The sequence below is a fragment of the Calonectris borealis genome, chromosome 8 (assembly GCF_964195595.1).
Source record: "Calonectris borealis chromosome 8, bCalBor7.hap1.2, whole genome shotgun sequence".
Taxonomy (NCBI): domain Eukaryota; kingdom Metazoa; phylum Chordata; class Aves; order Procellariiformes; family Procellariidae; genus Calonectris; species Calonectris borealis.
The window spans coordinates 18,527,495-18,545,206 of record NC_134319.1 but is presented as its reverse complement, the minus strand read 5'-3'; the positions used below and the strand labels follow the sequence as shown (position 1 = coordinate 18,545,206).

Below are 17,712 nucleotides of genomic sequence, written 5' to 3'. Positions count from 1 at the left end.
AAATTTCACAATTCCAGCTTGCTGCTTTTATTTTTTTTTGTACAGAGGCACCAAATCAAGGCACCAAATCATTACTGGCATTGAACATTGAGTATCCTAATGTCAGGTAAAGAGATACATCTTCATTCACTTCAGCCAAGTGATGCTCAAGCTCAAATATGTGGGATTTCTTTCAGTAAGGACGGATTGCCTTTTCGCTACATGTAAAGCATTCTCTGAGAAACCTAAGGGAGAGAGAAAAGTAGCTTTTTCCTTGACAAGTGACTTAAACTCAGGTGCAAAATAAGGACAACTATGTCCACTCTCTTCCCAAGTTTTATTGTGAACGCTGTTCATATTCTTCTATTGGAGGTGTTCTTGACACTCCTGGGAGTATTCCCACAGGAAGGATTGGGGATTGGCCTGGTTCTTTTCTCATTGAATTATCCTAAAACCTGTGGTGGACAGGTGCCCCTAGGGGGGCTCTATTGAGGCCTGTCTTTTAACCCATTTATATTAGCAGCTGAGGTGACTGGAAAGTTTGCTGTTATGCGTATCTATCTTCATATGTCTTTGCTTGTTGCCGCCGTCATTCATATATTTAGAACATCCAGCTTTGGTTTGTGAGAGCTTTGGTTTGTAAATAGCTTGAATATGGAATATTTGATGAAACACTTCCCACAAATGGATGCATAAAAATCTGAAAAAAATACCAATTACTGCCAAAATGTTCCAATCTGATTCAGTAAATCCAAAGTAACCTCATGGACTATACTGAAATTTTCCGAGATTTATGCAGTCTGACACAAGAATTTGAGCCCACTCATCCCAGGCTATGGACTGGTTCCATACAAAAAGCATTGAAAAAGGAGAAAATGCCCTCATTCAAGTTCTACACATTAATTGTCTACTTGCAGGCTCTTTGATACAACTTTTAAACACAATAACCTGCTGCTTCTATTATCTCCTGACTCATAACTGCTTAAGTTAGCAAGCTGAATGCTCTAGTATATAAGTCATTTTAAAACAAATAACCCCAAAAAACCCCAAAAAAACCAAGACAAGAGAAAAAGCAATGGAGAAACAAGTATGACAAATGCACATACATTTCCTGAGTCCCTCCACAAATTCAGATTCCTCAGGCCAGTGAAAATATTTGCAAGAAACAGTCAGAGCTGAATTTTTCACAAGTGCCACACACAATGGGCAAACACTCACTGAAGGGAACCATCTACCACCAAAATGCAGAAGTTTTTAGGGAAGCTGTCCTGTAACATATCCTGCAACCTAACCTCTGTGTTGCCTTTGGACTCCCAAGTCTTTGTTTTTTGGGAAGAAGTGAGCATCCAAGAAGTTCTCATTTTTTGTTAAAAGGAAACTATCCTACAGGACAGAATCCCTCTTTGGATTCACATTTTAGTAGCATTTAACTGAATGAAAATATAAAATCTTTTCTAGCTGGAGGGTCATGACATGATTTTCTTGGCAGCATCTTTTTTACCTCACTACTAACCTTATGCTGCTTCACTTTTCTCAGATCACAGTTGCAAACAACAATCTTTGGCTTATTTCTGCTCTACCCTGGTTTTCTTCCTGACACTATAATAAATCTAGACAGTTGTTGCAGCTCCTTTCCCTATTAATGTGGAACTTGGAAAAATAGCCTTGACCTGAGCTGGAATAACCTCTTGATAAGATTTTATACCAGACAAAACTGATATTTTGTCTCATTTAAATAACGCTAAAAACTCTGTTTCCTTACAGCTGACCAGGAGAGACCCCAGCACGTATTCTTCTTTTATAACATTGAAAGCAAGTGCTAGTGAGACCTGCTGATTATCTGATAAGAACACAATTAATTTGTGCCCAGACTCATTAATCTTTCTTAATACATGTCAGCCCATTACATTTGCTCCATGACCTCTGTCCCCAGTCTTGCATGAAAATCTCTCAGGATCAGAATCACATCATGATTTGGCATGGAGCCACCGGCTCCGGCAGTTGACTGCAAAATGCTTCAAAGCCATCAGCAATGGCAGCTGCTGTATTTATGTGCACATGCCTGAATGATAAGTTCACAGCTCCTCTAAGGCAAACTGAAAGAAGTTGGCCATTCGAAAGCCTGAATCCCATTAGAAATACAGCTGTGTCCCTATTTAGATCAAATGATTACTCATCTTTACTCTCACTTATGTTCCCACAGACACAAGTGTCATTTGGGGTGTTGGGACAGTCTATGCAAATACTTTCCCCATAGCTTTTGTAAATAATATTTGATATAACATTAATAAATGTGCAGCAGTGCTTTGAAACCAATTGTGCTTTCACATATGGACATTCATGGATGGAGGAACAGAGGATCTAGTTAAAAATCACTCATTACAGTATACCTCAGTCCTTCCTGCTTTAACAATTATCTCAAGACAGGGAGGTGTCATTTTTTGTAAAAGTTCAGGCATTTAGATTGATGAAATCACCTGGCTTGATAGTGGACATGAATACAGGCCTTTCAGTGCTTTTTGGCAGCCATCAAATTACTTTCCCATCCATAATTAGGAAGGAAAGTCGAAAGGCTCACATTATTAGTAGTCCTAGAAAATAATATGCACATAAGAACAAGCAGCAAACCTGTGATGGCAAATCCACAACCTCCTCATCCTCATATATGCAATATTTTTTAATTGAAGCAAGCATTTCTAAGCTGAACTGTTTATGAATTTGCAGTCCAGACCCTTCCTTGTCATCAATTCACTGGCACGAGAGAGGTAGGCGCTGAATCTAAGAGTGACAGAAGTTGAACGATCACAAAAACAACTCCATGCAATTTTTTTAAATGCCATTTTTGATGCCAAATGTCAAAGTTTTAGTTAATGTGAATTTAAAGCGTTCTTTCCCAGCTACATCTAACTCATTTTTGTCACCAATACAGTTTGTGAAAAATATGTAATCATTCGCTTTACGACAGTAGTCTAAATTGCATCACTCAAAAGCAATAGTATTAACTTTTCCTGATTAGCTGATGATGTTTCATTTGGTGCTTAACACATGACAGACATAGCGCTGCCACAGCAATAACATATGTAGCCAGTGGCTTTAGCGTGGGTTCTTCTGAGGGGTTTTCTGTGAATCTTAGTTCTGTGCATGGCTTTTTACCTCTCTTGTCTTTCTTCAACCCACAGAAAGAGATAGAAAACCTTGCAATATAACTGCCAAAGACAGATCACAGACATAAAGTATGTGGTATTTCAAATACAAGTAACTTTTTCTCAAGTTTCTAAAGAGCAACTTATATTATGTATTGATTTATCTGCAATCACAGTATTTCCTGATCATGTCCTAGCAAGCAAAGGCTTGTTTTATTCTTATTAAAATGTCAAACAGGATCTTAATCTTATCAAAGTGATTATACTGCAGCTTTGAATTACTCTGCAAAAAACCCCATTCATTCATTATTCACTCACTCATGCAATGAAGAAGAAGGTGAGATTGTCAGATACTTACCATGCCTGATGGGCTAATTGTGAAGGGACACAGCTCAGCTGCTTGCCAGCTGCCCAGAATGGTAACCCTCAAGGGGAAGGAAGGGAAGAAAAGTTCTCATCTCTGCTCGCCCCCAACAGTGGCCTTTTCACATCTTCTGAAGCCATGTAATCTGTGAAGATGCAGACTAAGCTGATACTTTCCCACCTCTCTAGCACGAGGATGATCAGAGCTATGTCTCCCCCATCCCCCTCTGTCCACAGACATCAGATTGTGGTCCATCATCTTTAGATGCTTGTTTCCAAGGAAAGAATAAAGCATGAGGGAATACATGTGGTTATCTTTCCAAGCTTCACTGCAGGCACTGTGGAAAGATTGCCCACTCCTCTGCTGGGAGCTTTCTCCAGCTTTAAACAGATTCCCACCATACAGACTGCCAGGCTAGGATCGTGAGGAAATCTGGTTTTTAAAAGAGCAGAACTCACGCAGGGATTGTCACAAATGCCACAGAATAAGCAAATTTGGACTCGACAGTCAACCTTATTTCCAGATTGTCAGAAGATCTGAATCAGGAGTATAATTTAAACATCAAATCAAGATACTGCAAAAGCAAATTCCCGTGATTTACCATGTTGCTCAGAGATAATATGACCTAAGGGTAAGAGAAGAACTGGCTGAAAAAAATGTCTGTTTTTCCAGGGGGTTGTGGAACCTTTTGTTGTAAATTCACCAAAGAAATTGGAATGTGTAGTTTTTTTCTCAGGCAAAAGCAGAATGGTACTATGACAGAGAGTTCTCCAAAGGGGCTTTGGATCTTGTCCAGATATACTTGCCTTGACAGATATTTGCTATTGTGAGAATTAATAAACTAACTTTTGGAAAGTGCTCTGAAATCCCTGGGAAGGAGAAGGTCGAAATGCCAATTATTGTTATTTTTAAATTAAATGTTTTACATGGAACTACAGATATATCATAATGCTGCTAGTATTAGTGTGGACTATTGCAGCATTTTTGATAAAGCTTGCGCTGGAAATGTGGAGACTAAAAGAGACACATATATTTATAACGATAAGCCTTTGTCAATGGCTATCTCTTTGTGTTGATATTCACGACTTCAGGGAAGATTTTGCCTGAATAAGGACTGCAGAATAATGCCCACATTGAGAAAACCATATGAACAGAACTGGAAAGAAAAAAAAAAATCCAGGTTAGGAGCTGTCATTCTGAAACTCATTTTCCCCACCATGAGGATGAACTTTTATTACCTGTGAATATGGAATTCAAATACTATTTTCAAGTTTTAAATGTAGGTAACACTTTACATTATGTGTCAGTGTGGTACCAATTACAGCATAACTCTGATATTGTAAATCTGTTGAGAGAGAGGCCTGAGCCAAGAAGTTTCATAGTAGCCCAAACTTTACTTAAAGTTCAAAAAGATTTCAGTTTGCTCTTCTTATACAAGCTCATATTTAGTATCCTGGGACACTTAGTGCCTTGGAATAAGCACTTATGTTTTTAATGTAACAAACAAACATCTTGCACTTCTTTGTTTCTTCCTCATCCACTTTATGGATGAAAATAAGATCCTCATCTACCCACTTTCACACCTTAGTAGCTATGCAAAATTTTCTTTACCCTAACAAGGAAAGTCTGCATCCCCTGTTACAGTGTTCTCCAAAGAGCACAGTCTGGGCAAAGGCAAGTTGAATGTTGTCCTGGTTCCACAACTGAACTGTCTTCTGTTGCTGTGTTTGGAGCCAGCTCTTTCTCTGGCTGACCTATAGTGCTGTAGGTACAGTGACAGCTCTTCAGCTAGCCCACTTTTGACTAGGATAGTATCTAGCCCTCAGAAAGTGGAAAAAATAGATATCATGGTATCAGGGAAACTGCTTTAAAGAAAAGAAAGCAAGGCTGTGCCTTAATCCCTGAGAGAAAATCTTATAGGATTTAATATAAAAGTACAACATTGCTGTAGGTATTAACTAGTCTTTAGTGCCAAGATATATCACTAATTTAGAAGCTGATGGCAATAAGAGCCATACTTTTCATGAAAACAGGTAGATTTTTATGGTCTTCAGAGTAGCAATTAGGACATAAAGCCATTTCCAATGCTCAGTGAGGGCAATGGAGAGATTCTGACACTGGTCCATTGAGGGGCTGCTCCTTCCCACTTACTGAAAGCCCAGGTATGGACCCTGGACCTTGCTTGTAGAGCAATAGGGTAACACGTCTGAGCTGCTGCTTTGCTGTGAAAATGTAACAGACAAATAGGTCTAAGCTATTGAAGCATACAAGCTATGCTGTTCTTGAAGAAAGGAAATGAACAATCTACATTTAAACAATAAAATAAAGTCAATTTTCCTATGGAATAGTTCAGCTAGATATGCAGTCTTGGAGTCTGTTTGCTGGACTGTGCTTTTAACCAGAATACTAAACCCCAGTGTACAGGAAATATTATCTATGCAAATGATTCATCATTAGTTAATTAGGTGCGCTAGACTATTTTCCTCCCAGTGAATGGAGCTTGTGTACTGGTATCTGCCATTAACACTAAATGGGGCTTACACATGTAAAATCCCTCTGGCATTGAGGGGGAAAAAAAGCCTTTCAGTTTCATAAATAATGGATCTGTAGCAAAATTAGCATTTCATGAAAAATTTGAAAAACTAGAATGAAAATATAATACAATTTCTATTTTATATGTCCCAGTTTGCCCGTGCATTGTGTGATGCAACACACAAGTAGTCTCCTGCACGTCTACTACATAATCACATCAAAAATTCTCTCAGTTATCTGCAGACTCAGCTGCTCACCTATGACCAAAGCCCTCTGTGGCATTATGATAGTAAAAGTGCCCTTCTTCTACCAGAGCACTGTGGCACTGGGTTAATTTTCCAGTGTATGAATATTTCTGTGATATTTTTTATTGAATTGTAACAAATGCCATGACTTTTCTACTGTGAAGTGTTTCTTTTTCTATGTATGTTATGTGACATGCTTACACACAAATAAATAATGGTTTCTCTGCAGGTACAAATATAAGCAACTCCTGCCTGTTCTATTCCAATAAACATTCATATGGAAAAAGCTATAAGCCTAGGTTATTAAGCATGCAGACTGCAGACTGGGTACAGTACACTAAGTAAATACACACCTATTCATGACATCAAACATTTTTACCTCCTAGTCAGCTCATTTCATTCCCAACGCTTTCCAGGGTGACCAAGATATGCAGCGATCTCCACCCATTTTAGCTGTACTCCACACTAAACCTGGCTGCATTTGAATCCTGCAGAGTTCTGTCATCAACCTTGGTGGAACAAGGATTGCAGCTTGTTTCTTTTGTAACAAGATGCTGAAGATCTCACCTAAGCCAAAACTTCTCTATGAATTTGCCCATTATGGTTAGGAACAGAGCAAGGAATAGCCCTGCTAACTCCCATGAAAATCTCCAGACAAGGCCTGTGCGTGGTGGTGTGATAAAAAAGGTCAAGAAATCATTCACATATGAAGAAGAGTGGGAAAATTATTTTAGCAGGCCCACCCACAAATGGTAAGACACTGCCTTTCTCTTCTTTTCAGGATTCTGAATACCATGGCTTTAAAATGTGAAGCAAAACCTGTTAACATGGGCTTTGTGTTTCCAATGGAATAGAAGTTGTAATGCCAGTGGGAAATCAAATTCCAAGAGTCATGTTTTTGGGTTGTTCCATATTCTGAGCCTAAATTTTGCAATAGTTTTTCTTTTTTCTTCCTCAATGAGTAAATACACATTTAGAGCAGCTAGATGCAGATTAATTCTGCAGCCAGGCATACTTACAAATCAGTATTTTTGGTCAGGAAGAAAACAAGCAACAATGACTTATTAATTTATAAGCATAAACTCATTGAACACACTGAGACAGAAGGAAGAAGTTACAAATACATTAACCCATGCTCTTATTCCGAAACTCCTACCATTAGGAATTCTGCTCAACTGTTCTTTTGCAGGACATATTTAAAGAATTTTTTTTAATTCTACCTTTTAAATTGTACTTTTTTCTATGTTTTTAGTGTTTGGATGCTATAAACTTAAATATCAAACAGGGGTCATGATTATATTTTTTGATTCTTGATGTCATTATTCGGCTTATCTTTAAAATGAAAAAATGATTTCTGTTTTCCCAATGGATCAAACAAACAAGCTGGGAAGTCAAAGGAAAAAAATAACATCCTCCCTTAAGTTGAGCAATGTGATTCGTACTTCCTCCTTCCCATGTGCCTATGGGAACATCTGTCAAGGCTGAGTCAGCACCTTCCCAGGAAAAACTTGTAAACATGTTAGAAGACATTTCATTTTGTCATCTACCTAGGCACATTGGATTAGTATGCAAATAAGACAGCACAAGAACAGACCACAGCAGCAGTGCTAATGCTCTAAGTGATCTTTCAGTGTAATTAGAATTTGTTTCATCACACTAATTTGACATGGCAAATTAGTGAAGCTAAGATAAGGGGGTTTAGTAGAGCCAGGGTGCTGGTATGTACACAGAAACTTGCCAGTAAGTCCATTTGCACACAAGAGTTGTATAACATTGCAGAGAAATGACAATCAGTAAAAGCTCTAGAAAATATCAGCTTGTTTTATTATTAGTCTGGTAACTTGATAGGTTATATTTTCTTCTGCTGCTATCTTACAATAGTGGTTTAGAGATCTTAGCCTCTCCGCTGTTGAGAAATCTTTCAAGACTTAGGACAAGCTACATGGTACTACAATTATACAAGTTTAGTCAAGTCTGGCCCGGTGGTACACAGCAACATGCTGTGTTATCACATGGGAATTCAAGGGGCAACTTCGTGATTTCTGTTTCACAGAACGAGCTAGCTGAAAGCCGTGGCAACAGCAAAACTGAGGACATTGGTTGGCTTCTTTTCTGCACCTTTCTGCCCCAGATCATGCAAGCTCAGGAGGGGTCCTGAACCAGAAATGAAAACTGGTCCCTATTGCTGCAAAGTAGTCCTGAAACTCAGAAGATTTTAAGGATGGCTGGAGCAGGCAGAAGTCTGGCAGAGGTCTGAGGGAAGGCCTGGTAAGAAAGAGGACTTGTCCAGCTTACAGAAAATAAAATCTTCACCTTCCTCATTAAAATGAAGATTTAAGACTGTTCTTAGTTTTCCTAAATAATTTATCCCTAATATTAGGGTAAATAAGTTACCTGACCTTTGATGCAACACTCTGTTCATTTGGACCCGCTGACATCATCAGCCAATTGAGAGCATCTGGCTGGAGATGTGATGACACATCTCTCTCAGGTGAATCACAAACCCACACACCATCCCCCAGAGATACAGCTTCCTTTTGCATCTCACACTCCCCAACGGAAAAGAGCTGTGTAAGCCAAAGAGGGGCTACCTTGAAATGCAGTTCTACGGATTTGAGACAGAATTCTTATTCTGTGCTCCTTTGTGTTTTAACCGATTCAGAATAATGTCTGTGGATATAATAATGTCAGTTGTTTATAAAATTTGCATCATATAATGAGATGCTAAGATGGTGTTTATTACTTGGAGCTTTTAAGAATAATGGAGTAGAGAAAGATCTATCTAGATAGGCATATTTAATCTAACTATTTGTTCACAGATAGGATGATGACCTATTCTTTCAGTTATATACTTTGGATTGCTTCTATAATTTGACACAGTCCTGAGGATAATTTAAGCTATCTTTAGGAAATGCTGAAGGAGCCAGTCTATTCAACAGCTAACAGGAAAAAAATGGTACTCAAAACCAAAGCAAGTTCCTAGGCAGTGTGGAAATCCTCACTATGGAGCCTGAACAGAATTCAGAAAGGAATAAGCATAATAGCCAGAAATGTAAGCTGCCCTTCAAACGAGAAGACATAAGTTGGTATCTTCGAGTTTTGCACATTTCAAAGTGGTAACATCCAAAGCACTGAAACAGAATACACGTTAGCTGAAGTCGACACCAGAGACTCTGGATATTGACCTTTTCTTTCCTTTTCAGATCAGGATGTGGTATCTTTTAGAGCAACATCTGAAACCAAACCCTTCCAAACCCAGAGGTTTTTTGGGCACAGTTAAAAAGTTGCCTGTAAGTACGCTCCAGGAAGAAGGCAAAGGAATTCCCCTACAGAGAAAACTCATTTCTCCTCTTGGAATCAATCACCTTTTGGAACTTTTTTTTTTTGCTGAGAATTGGATCTCATGCCCCATAAATCTGAAAATCTAGGATGGGGTATTCCCTTGAACCTGCACAGTAGAATTGAACCCCTGAGGTGCAGCCAAGTGGAATGGTGTTGAGAAAGGAAGGTGCTTTTCTGTTCACTCATATTCAAAGAATCCTTCTTTATTTTAAATATGGGCTACCTATTATTTTATAAGGATTTTCAAGGCCTACTTTTAATTTTTTTCAATCTCTTCTCATTATAGGAATCACTTGCTAAAGAAGAAGATTAGCGTTTTGATTCTTTAGCCCCAGAGAAGCGTGGCCAAACAGGTGCTCACACACAGAGGCAGACAGAATCTCTGTTATTTATGATAAAAATAAGCTAACATCACCTGCTTCTGAAGGTAATCAGATATTGCTCATATTTCAAAGCTCAAAAAGTTAATACTAATGCCTGTTCTGAAGGCGTTTACAAGACATCTAATTACAATATAACTAGAAGTTGTGGAGAGATGATGGGATAAAATATTACTCATCATAATTTGTGCCATAAAAATGCCTTTTTAAAGACAGAGGAAAAGGCCATACTGTAGGGAATATTTCATGGCTAGTGGGAGGGTTAAATAAACAAATGATAATAACACCAATCAGACCTCTTTGCTTAAAGCCTGCAGAGTCAATCTGCTTCTGACTGTGGAGCTACCAACCAGCAAAGGCAAACTAATTAGACACAGTCAAACACTTAGGCAATCACACCTTGTGAATGTAAGCGTCTTCCTGTCATTTGGCAAGTCTCTCAGCTGCCTCTGAGCGTGAGACAACAAATCCCCTGCAAACAAGTTCCTCACTCTCCCTGTTAGTGAGATCTAACGGAGCACAATGGCTGGAGGTGAAAGGTGGCAGTCTAGTCAGGTAATGACATCGTCTTGAACAGCCCACATTAAAATAGTGGCACTTGTTTAGACTAGCCTATTTGCACCTACCTGCAGAGGGCCTTTTTAATGTAATTATTAGCCTCTGCAGCCCTTCTTAGGATTTGAAAATATCATTCATTTTCATCTTGCTTCAACTACCGCTGCTATCTCCTATTCAATCCCAGTCACCTCATCTCCCCACAAGTAAGTGTAGAAACAGAAGCAGATGAGAAGAGTTGAATTAACAAGAAACAAGTTGGCAGGTGAGCTGTGACACAACAATAAAAAAAAAAAGCTAAAAGATTTGACAATATATTCTAATCACTACCTGACTGTAGCAGAGCTGCAGGCATTGAAATAGCTTTCTGGGGAAAAGAGAAAAGACAGCAGGAGAATGGTCTAAAACCTCTCATGTGAAACCCAGGGGCAGGAACCAATCCTTATGAGCCTTAGAACAAATATGTAATTACTGTCTTTCAAAATTGCCTTATTTTCTCAGGATTTAACTATTCACTATTGACAAAATATGACAAGAAGTACAGTATAAGGAGTGAGATAAGTAACCACCACCCAATTCTAGCCTGAGACACCCAGACACACAGCTGACTGCAGAAGACACAAGCCCGTATGAAGGAATTGTGCAGTCGCAGACCAAAGCTTCCATCCAGTTTCCTAATAAGAATCCATGTTGCACTGGAGAGGTGAAGTGAGTTATCTTACCTCCCTGTGTCCTCATTCACAAAAGGTCCAGCAGAAGGTATCTGGGGGTATCTCAGAGCATAAGTGCAGCATTTGCCAGAGGAATGGGGCAGGATGCATTTGAAGAGTACTCCAGCAGTATGTGGCCAGTGACAGTCAAAAAAGCTGGTCCAAGCAGAGAAGCTGTAACATCCATTTCCTCTTGCCAGGGAAGCATAGACCTGTCCAGCGTGAGTCCACTGTTCTGGGGAAGTTCTACAGAAACTGGATTAGAGGTACATGGAGGAGGAAAAAGAAGAACTTCTGCTTCCTTTGTAAAGAGAGTAATTTCAACCTATTTTAAGGTGACGCCAACAAGGAATAAATGATTTAGTTCTTGCCTCGTCTAGCATCAGTCTCCTCACAGAAAGGACATCTTGTTTACAAGATCAGTGCTAATTCCTGATAAAGAGAAGGCTCTCAAACAGCCTGTACAGAAGGTTTGCTCAGTTTGATGTTTTGCCTTTTGGTACAGTTACTTGGGTTCTATTATTTACCTTGCAAATATATCACAAGCTTTATCAGTGAAGATAATTTCTCTATCTTTGTGCTGACAAGGTATTCAGATTAATTTCTCCAGCACACAGCAGTTTCACAGATGACTGTTGTAGTGTAGGTTAGCATCTTAATTGGTGCCACTGACCAGCTTCGCATGCTGAAGGAGTGACAGAGAGTCATAGTATGTCCCAAGCATTGTTGATACCTACTTTGTTTGCAGTTTTTTTCCCTCCATCTGGCTATGATGGATGAGGGTCCTTTAACTACACTTGTTCTGTAAACTGATATTATGCATCTGACCTAAAATGACAGCTGGAATCAGGGCCACACTTAGAGATGATCATGCCCAACACAAAAATATAAGCGAGTTCTGGAGGGTGCCAGCCCTGGGTCAGTCTCAGCTTATTTGTCAATCTGCCAGTTCACTGCTCCTCAGTGCTCTCCTTCCCTGACTAGCAGAAGGCACTGCTTTCAGGGGTAGGAAACGCAGCATGTTGAGAGACAAGCAGTTGGCAGGAGTCCTTATGACAGGGGTGGCAAAAGCAAGACAGGTAGCCAGATGGATCTGGTGCAGCCCAAGGCAAGCACTGAAGCAAAGGGGTGAATCAAAATCAAAGGGTTACTATACCCTGATGGAAATCTCTGATTATAGTGACACTGCATAGGGAAACTACGTATACTGTAAGCTCTTATCTGTGCTCTGGTGCTACTGCAGCGTCTTGGACAAATCTTGTTGTGCAGTGACATTCTAAGTCATTTTACATTGCTACTATTATGGCTACTCATGTCAGTTTGTCTCTGATCAGTCCATCCTCCCTTTTCCACGTGGTCTCACTTTGAGAGTTGGGGGGTTTATTAGTATTCACTGATCCTCTGGGCTCTGTATTAATTTGCTCTTAAATATTTGTACCACTTCCATGAGAAATTAGGACCTATACAAACTAAATTTATTGATTAGAAACGAAGTGCGTTTCGCAGACAGAAGTATGATCTTTCATTAGACTAGCTGATCTAAGTGGGGAAAATGGGCAAGCTCTCCAGCCATCGTATCCTTAAGGTAGCTATGATACCCTGAGACACCACAGCTACTATTACCTGCAATATGCCTATTAAAAAAGAACATTGTAAATGAACTTGAGGAATTCAGTTTGAAATTTTCAAGAGTAAGAGGCTGAAAATAATTCATTTGGTCTGGATAAATTATTCAGTGCTATTGCACCACTAATACTTGTTTATTTATACTTATTTCTACCCACACATACACAAACACACCCACCCCAACACACTGTTACTTAGCTAAATATTTTAATTGTATAAAATATTAAGTGATGAATACAGTATTATCTTGCATATAATATGACCTTATTTTTTAAGCAAAGGTGACAGGGTACCGAAGCATCAGTCTGTATGTGAATCTCTGTAATGACCCCACACCATGAGAAGCAGCTGCCTCACGATATTGAAACAGCCTTTGCTCACACAAGCCTGTCAAAATTAGGATGTGACTAATCCCTATACCTGTAACTATTTTCCTCTCGATATTGCATCTCATTTCGCAGCACATTTCATACTTGCACCTAGAGGATCCTCACTTGCAGGTTTAGCTAGGATTTAGAAGACGACAGGCTAAAGGACACCTGCCCTTTTGGAAAGGCAGTGACAAAAGCATTGTCTGCAAATTGGAAGAGACACTGTCCATCCCTTTGACCACGGGACTGAAGTAGGGGTACTGGAGAAAATGAAGGAACCAGGATTTTGCCACAGCTGTTCACCCAGACTCTTCCCATGTTTCCCTTCAGCCATCAGACCTGAATAAAGATAGAAGGGATGTTCATGGAGCAACTAACTTCCTCAGAAGACAGGCATCTCCTGGACCTGGCAGGATGCCCAAACAACAAAATTTGTCCTCTTTCATTTTCTTGCAAATAGTGTGTTAAAGAAAACCACGTTCAAAGAGGGAAACATTTCCACAATAAGGAGCAACCAAGGAGATGGCTCAAAAGAGACCCGAGGCAAATTAAAGCCCAATTTAACTTTTGCTCAATAACTTCACTTTATTTGGATGAATCATTTATGTGGTGAAAAACTTCAGCTTACTACACTAGAAAACTCAATTAATAGCCAAAGTGCTTAGAGAATAGGGAAGGGGAAGCAAGGAGGTAAAACTCCAGTTACCGAGTTAAGAAGCAGAAGTAAAAGCCTTTTGACACAGAGCATTAGAAATATCGAAGAGGAAATGGGAAGAGTTCCCCCCAGTCCACAGCAGGAAGAATGCTTGCACAGGGGGGCTGGTGAATTATAAGGGATAATACATCCAGGTGCAGGACTTGGGAATGACTTGTACCACACTGTGCCATTGCAGGTGGGCCCCAAACGACCAGCCAAAGGCCACACGAGAAGCCTGTAGTGGGGCAGGGACAAGATTGTCAGTGCCCCAGCTGCCTCACTGGCACAGTCATCACCCTCACTGCCTCCCTAGATAGATCAGAAAGAGGGTTTGCCTGCCTGCTCCTTGGATTATGGAAAGGATGTTTTATCTTGGCTTGCAGACACACTTTCCCGATTGCTCAGTGCCGTTAGCATAAAGACCTTTCGTGACTGGGCGTGCTTCTTAGGGGTTGCTCTGTTTCTGTTCTCTAGGCAGAAGGTACCAACAGTATTCAGAACAGCAGCGTAAAAGGGAAACCACAGCCTTGCTTTTACCACCATGAAATGTGAAGACAGAAAAAACCTCCAGCCTTTTTCACATCACCCATTGCTTTTCTTTTGGATCTGTGCGTAACTACACAAATATCTCTTAAATACACAGGAAAATAAGTCACATTTATCACAGTATCAGACATTACTTTTCCTCAGTTGTGAAGAATCCAATCCCTCAAAGTGTGAGAAGCAAGTTGTGGGGCAGCAACAGTTTGTGAATTACAGCTTTTTCAAAAGGGAATGGAGGGAGTGAGCACTTTTGTTCTCCAGCAAACTTAAACTTAGCAGCAGAAACCAAGTCCATAACTAAATTTTTCTGCTGGCTCCCTTGTTTGCTTCTTAAATGTAGAGGAAGGAATATTAGGTTCAAGTAGTAGCCACAGGAAAGGAGAAAGTGAATAGCTGAGACTGAATGATTGCTGTGGTCTCACAGGTTTTATCACATTAGAATAGGTTTAACCCTTCAAAATCTGGTCAGTTCTCATCTGTGGTAGGAAAACTGCTTTGTTAGAAAGAGAAAAATGCACTGGTGCATATGGTATACGATTAATAAGTCTCACACCCCATAATAGGAACATTTGTACACAAATGTGTTTTTTGGGATCTAGCCAAGAGCAGAGCACCCTAGTGAATCATAATGCACAGCTAATGAGTTATTTTTGGTAAATTTGGCACTCGGAGTTAATAGAACCAATTTGTCCCCCAAAAGCTAAATCACTTATCGCTTCTTTGGAGGTGCTAAGTGGATCTAGAACTTCAGGATGCTGTCAATAAAAATGAAAGAAACTCATCAAAGCTGCCTATTAATTTGTGCTCCCCTCTACTTCTGTTGAGAACAAAGGTAAAATGTATGAGATGGTATGACAGGCAGGCAAGAGTTCGTTACAGGAAGCAATAGTGCAATTTAACTGTGCTCCAGGGCTGATGCTTGTTGTCTGAGGTGGGTGACCACGAAGAAAATAGACTATTATTTTGGGAAACATCCAATTAAGACAGCTAGACCCAAAGTGCAAAGCTCTGAAAAGATGTTGAATTGCCCATGTCCTAAGCATTTGGAGATGTGGAGTTTTGGTTCAGCCTGCTACAGACTGCTTATAAATTCAGATCTGGAATTATATTTCACATCCTTCTGAAACAGAAAGATATTCAATTCAAATTGAAATTGAAGGGGAGGCTGGGAGGTTAATATGAGGTTTTGGTTTGGAAATGTCTCTGGTGGCAGAAAAAAGTCAAATTATTTTCCATTTAGAGAGTATTTCTCCAACTCAGAAAGTCATTGCCACAGACACCAGCTGTATTTCCTATGGGAAATTCCCCTTAACTCCTCCCTTTCAGGTGTAAGTTGCCATTAATGCCCTTCCTATGTTGAGCAAAGGAGCTGCATATGGATGTGCAAAAGATATCCACTGAAGTTTCCACTTTAATATCCAATGAAAAATGTATTTGGGTAGGGAACTCTAGTTTTGAGTGTCTAGCAATTGTCTGCATTAACCAACCAGTCTAAGTGGAGTGCACTGAATAGGAAATGAGAGTAAAGCAAAAGTTAGAGCTATGCCAAACTACCTGAGTGTAATGTGGATAGCAGTGAACTGTGACTCATGTCATGTTGTGTTATGTAGCATCAAATCACTGTACAGTGTGACACAACGTAAGCAACATGAGTGGCGTGAATGTGACACAGCACAGCCTTTTTTCCTCTCTCTTTCTCTTTTCTTTTTTTTTTTTAAGAGCATTTTATTTTTAATCAGATAGCTGCTGTCAATTCGCATAACAGTTGCCTGACCCAAATTTTCAGCTGACTGAAGTGGACGAATACTGAAGTGTGGACTTTCTATTACGAAAAGTTAACATTCTAGACTAGCTCTCTGCGCTAAAAATACTCCTGTCTCATTCTCTTCCCCCCACCTGCTTCTTCCTCCCCTAACACTAGTAATGTTTTCTTACTGATACTGAATCAATAATTTCATTTCTATATTACAAATCTTAAAACAATACTGGCAAAAAAGTATACTGGAATTTTACTTACTGATGTTTAATTATTGATGTAGGCTTCTTTAAACATATTTGGCTCTCTGAAACAGCTCTTTAGAACTGTGTTCCATTTCTTATTGCTTACCTATTCTGTTTGTTCTCTGCCTCCCTGATCCTTTTCGATTTTCTGCAGGTTAGCAAGTGCTGCATTGTCTGCTTTTGAAATGTGTCTTTAGGCATGCTTTTGTTTGACAAGGAATGCCAAGGCTGAGCTGACAAAGTCTGTTTGAAAATCTTTTTCCAGGTATACAAGATCAGTAAGTCTGTTCAATGTATTCTGTGATTAGTATTTTTCTTCAGATATTTATATCAACATTTCAGGTTTAGTGAAAGATGTTTTCTGAGCATACCTGTCAGTGGGAAACCTACTAAAGGTAAGTAACAGTATCATTTATATATTCAAATGTATAAATATATTTATGGTAAATAGTTGACATCTCTCTCCATATAACTTAAAAGAAAATATACCTTTAACAAGCACTCAGCCACTGTTCTTTTCACAGGTTGAAACAAATATCAACTTACGACAGCTGTCTTTTAGGTATTTTGGCTCTAGCTCTTTACAGCCAGGATCATTTTAAACATAATATTTAGATTTCTGCACCCGTTCCCCTGCAGGAGCAGGGGATAATGTTTGTCCTATAAGGCAAACTCTCAAGTGAAGAAAGCCTTTATGTAGTCAGACACTGCACACTCATGAATTCCAAATAGGATTTTTTTTTTAAACTGGAGACACATCTTTTGCCTTTTACCTCCCCAGCTGCAACACAGAGATCATGTCCTTAACAAAACAATTTGGTGAAAGCTGTACCCAAAGCCTGCCTAGAAAAGGCAAACTGAACAATTAAAACATGTAGATCCCTCTTTTACCAACACATCTCCTATTTGCCATGGGATACAATGGCCTCAAGAGGCAGCCTTCCGTGCTAGTGACCACGGAGAACTTTCTGAATCCTTGGAAAAAAAGTACAACAGCCCCAACCCTTCACCTTTTATTCCTACCCTCCGCAGAGCTGCCATACATAATTCTATTGTCACTGAGTGTCTCCCGATTAGGGCTGGAGCCTGATACACTCTTTGCATGGGGACACCTGAGCAAATGACTCCCATATATCAGATGGTGCTGGGATTTACCAGGTGGTGGTAGGATCCCAGGCAGTTCCCTCTGATCTGGAAATGAAAGTCTGTATGGAAGATTTGACA

General features: G+C 39.6%; 1 long non-coding RNA gene across 1 annotated transcript in view; it reads right to left on the bottom strand.

Moving 5' to 3' along the window:
* Positions 1–17,712, bottom strand: part of LOC142084945 (uncharacterized) — a 52,730-nt gene that overhangs the window by 18,365 nt on the left and 16,653 nt on the right. The window contains exon 11 of the long non-coding RNA XR_012674496.1: positions 3,481–3,631. This is a non-coding gene — a long non-coding RNA (uncharacterized LOC142084945). The remainder of the gene's footprint in view (positions 1–3,480; positions 3,632–17,712) is intronic.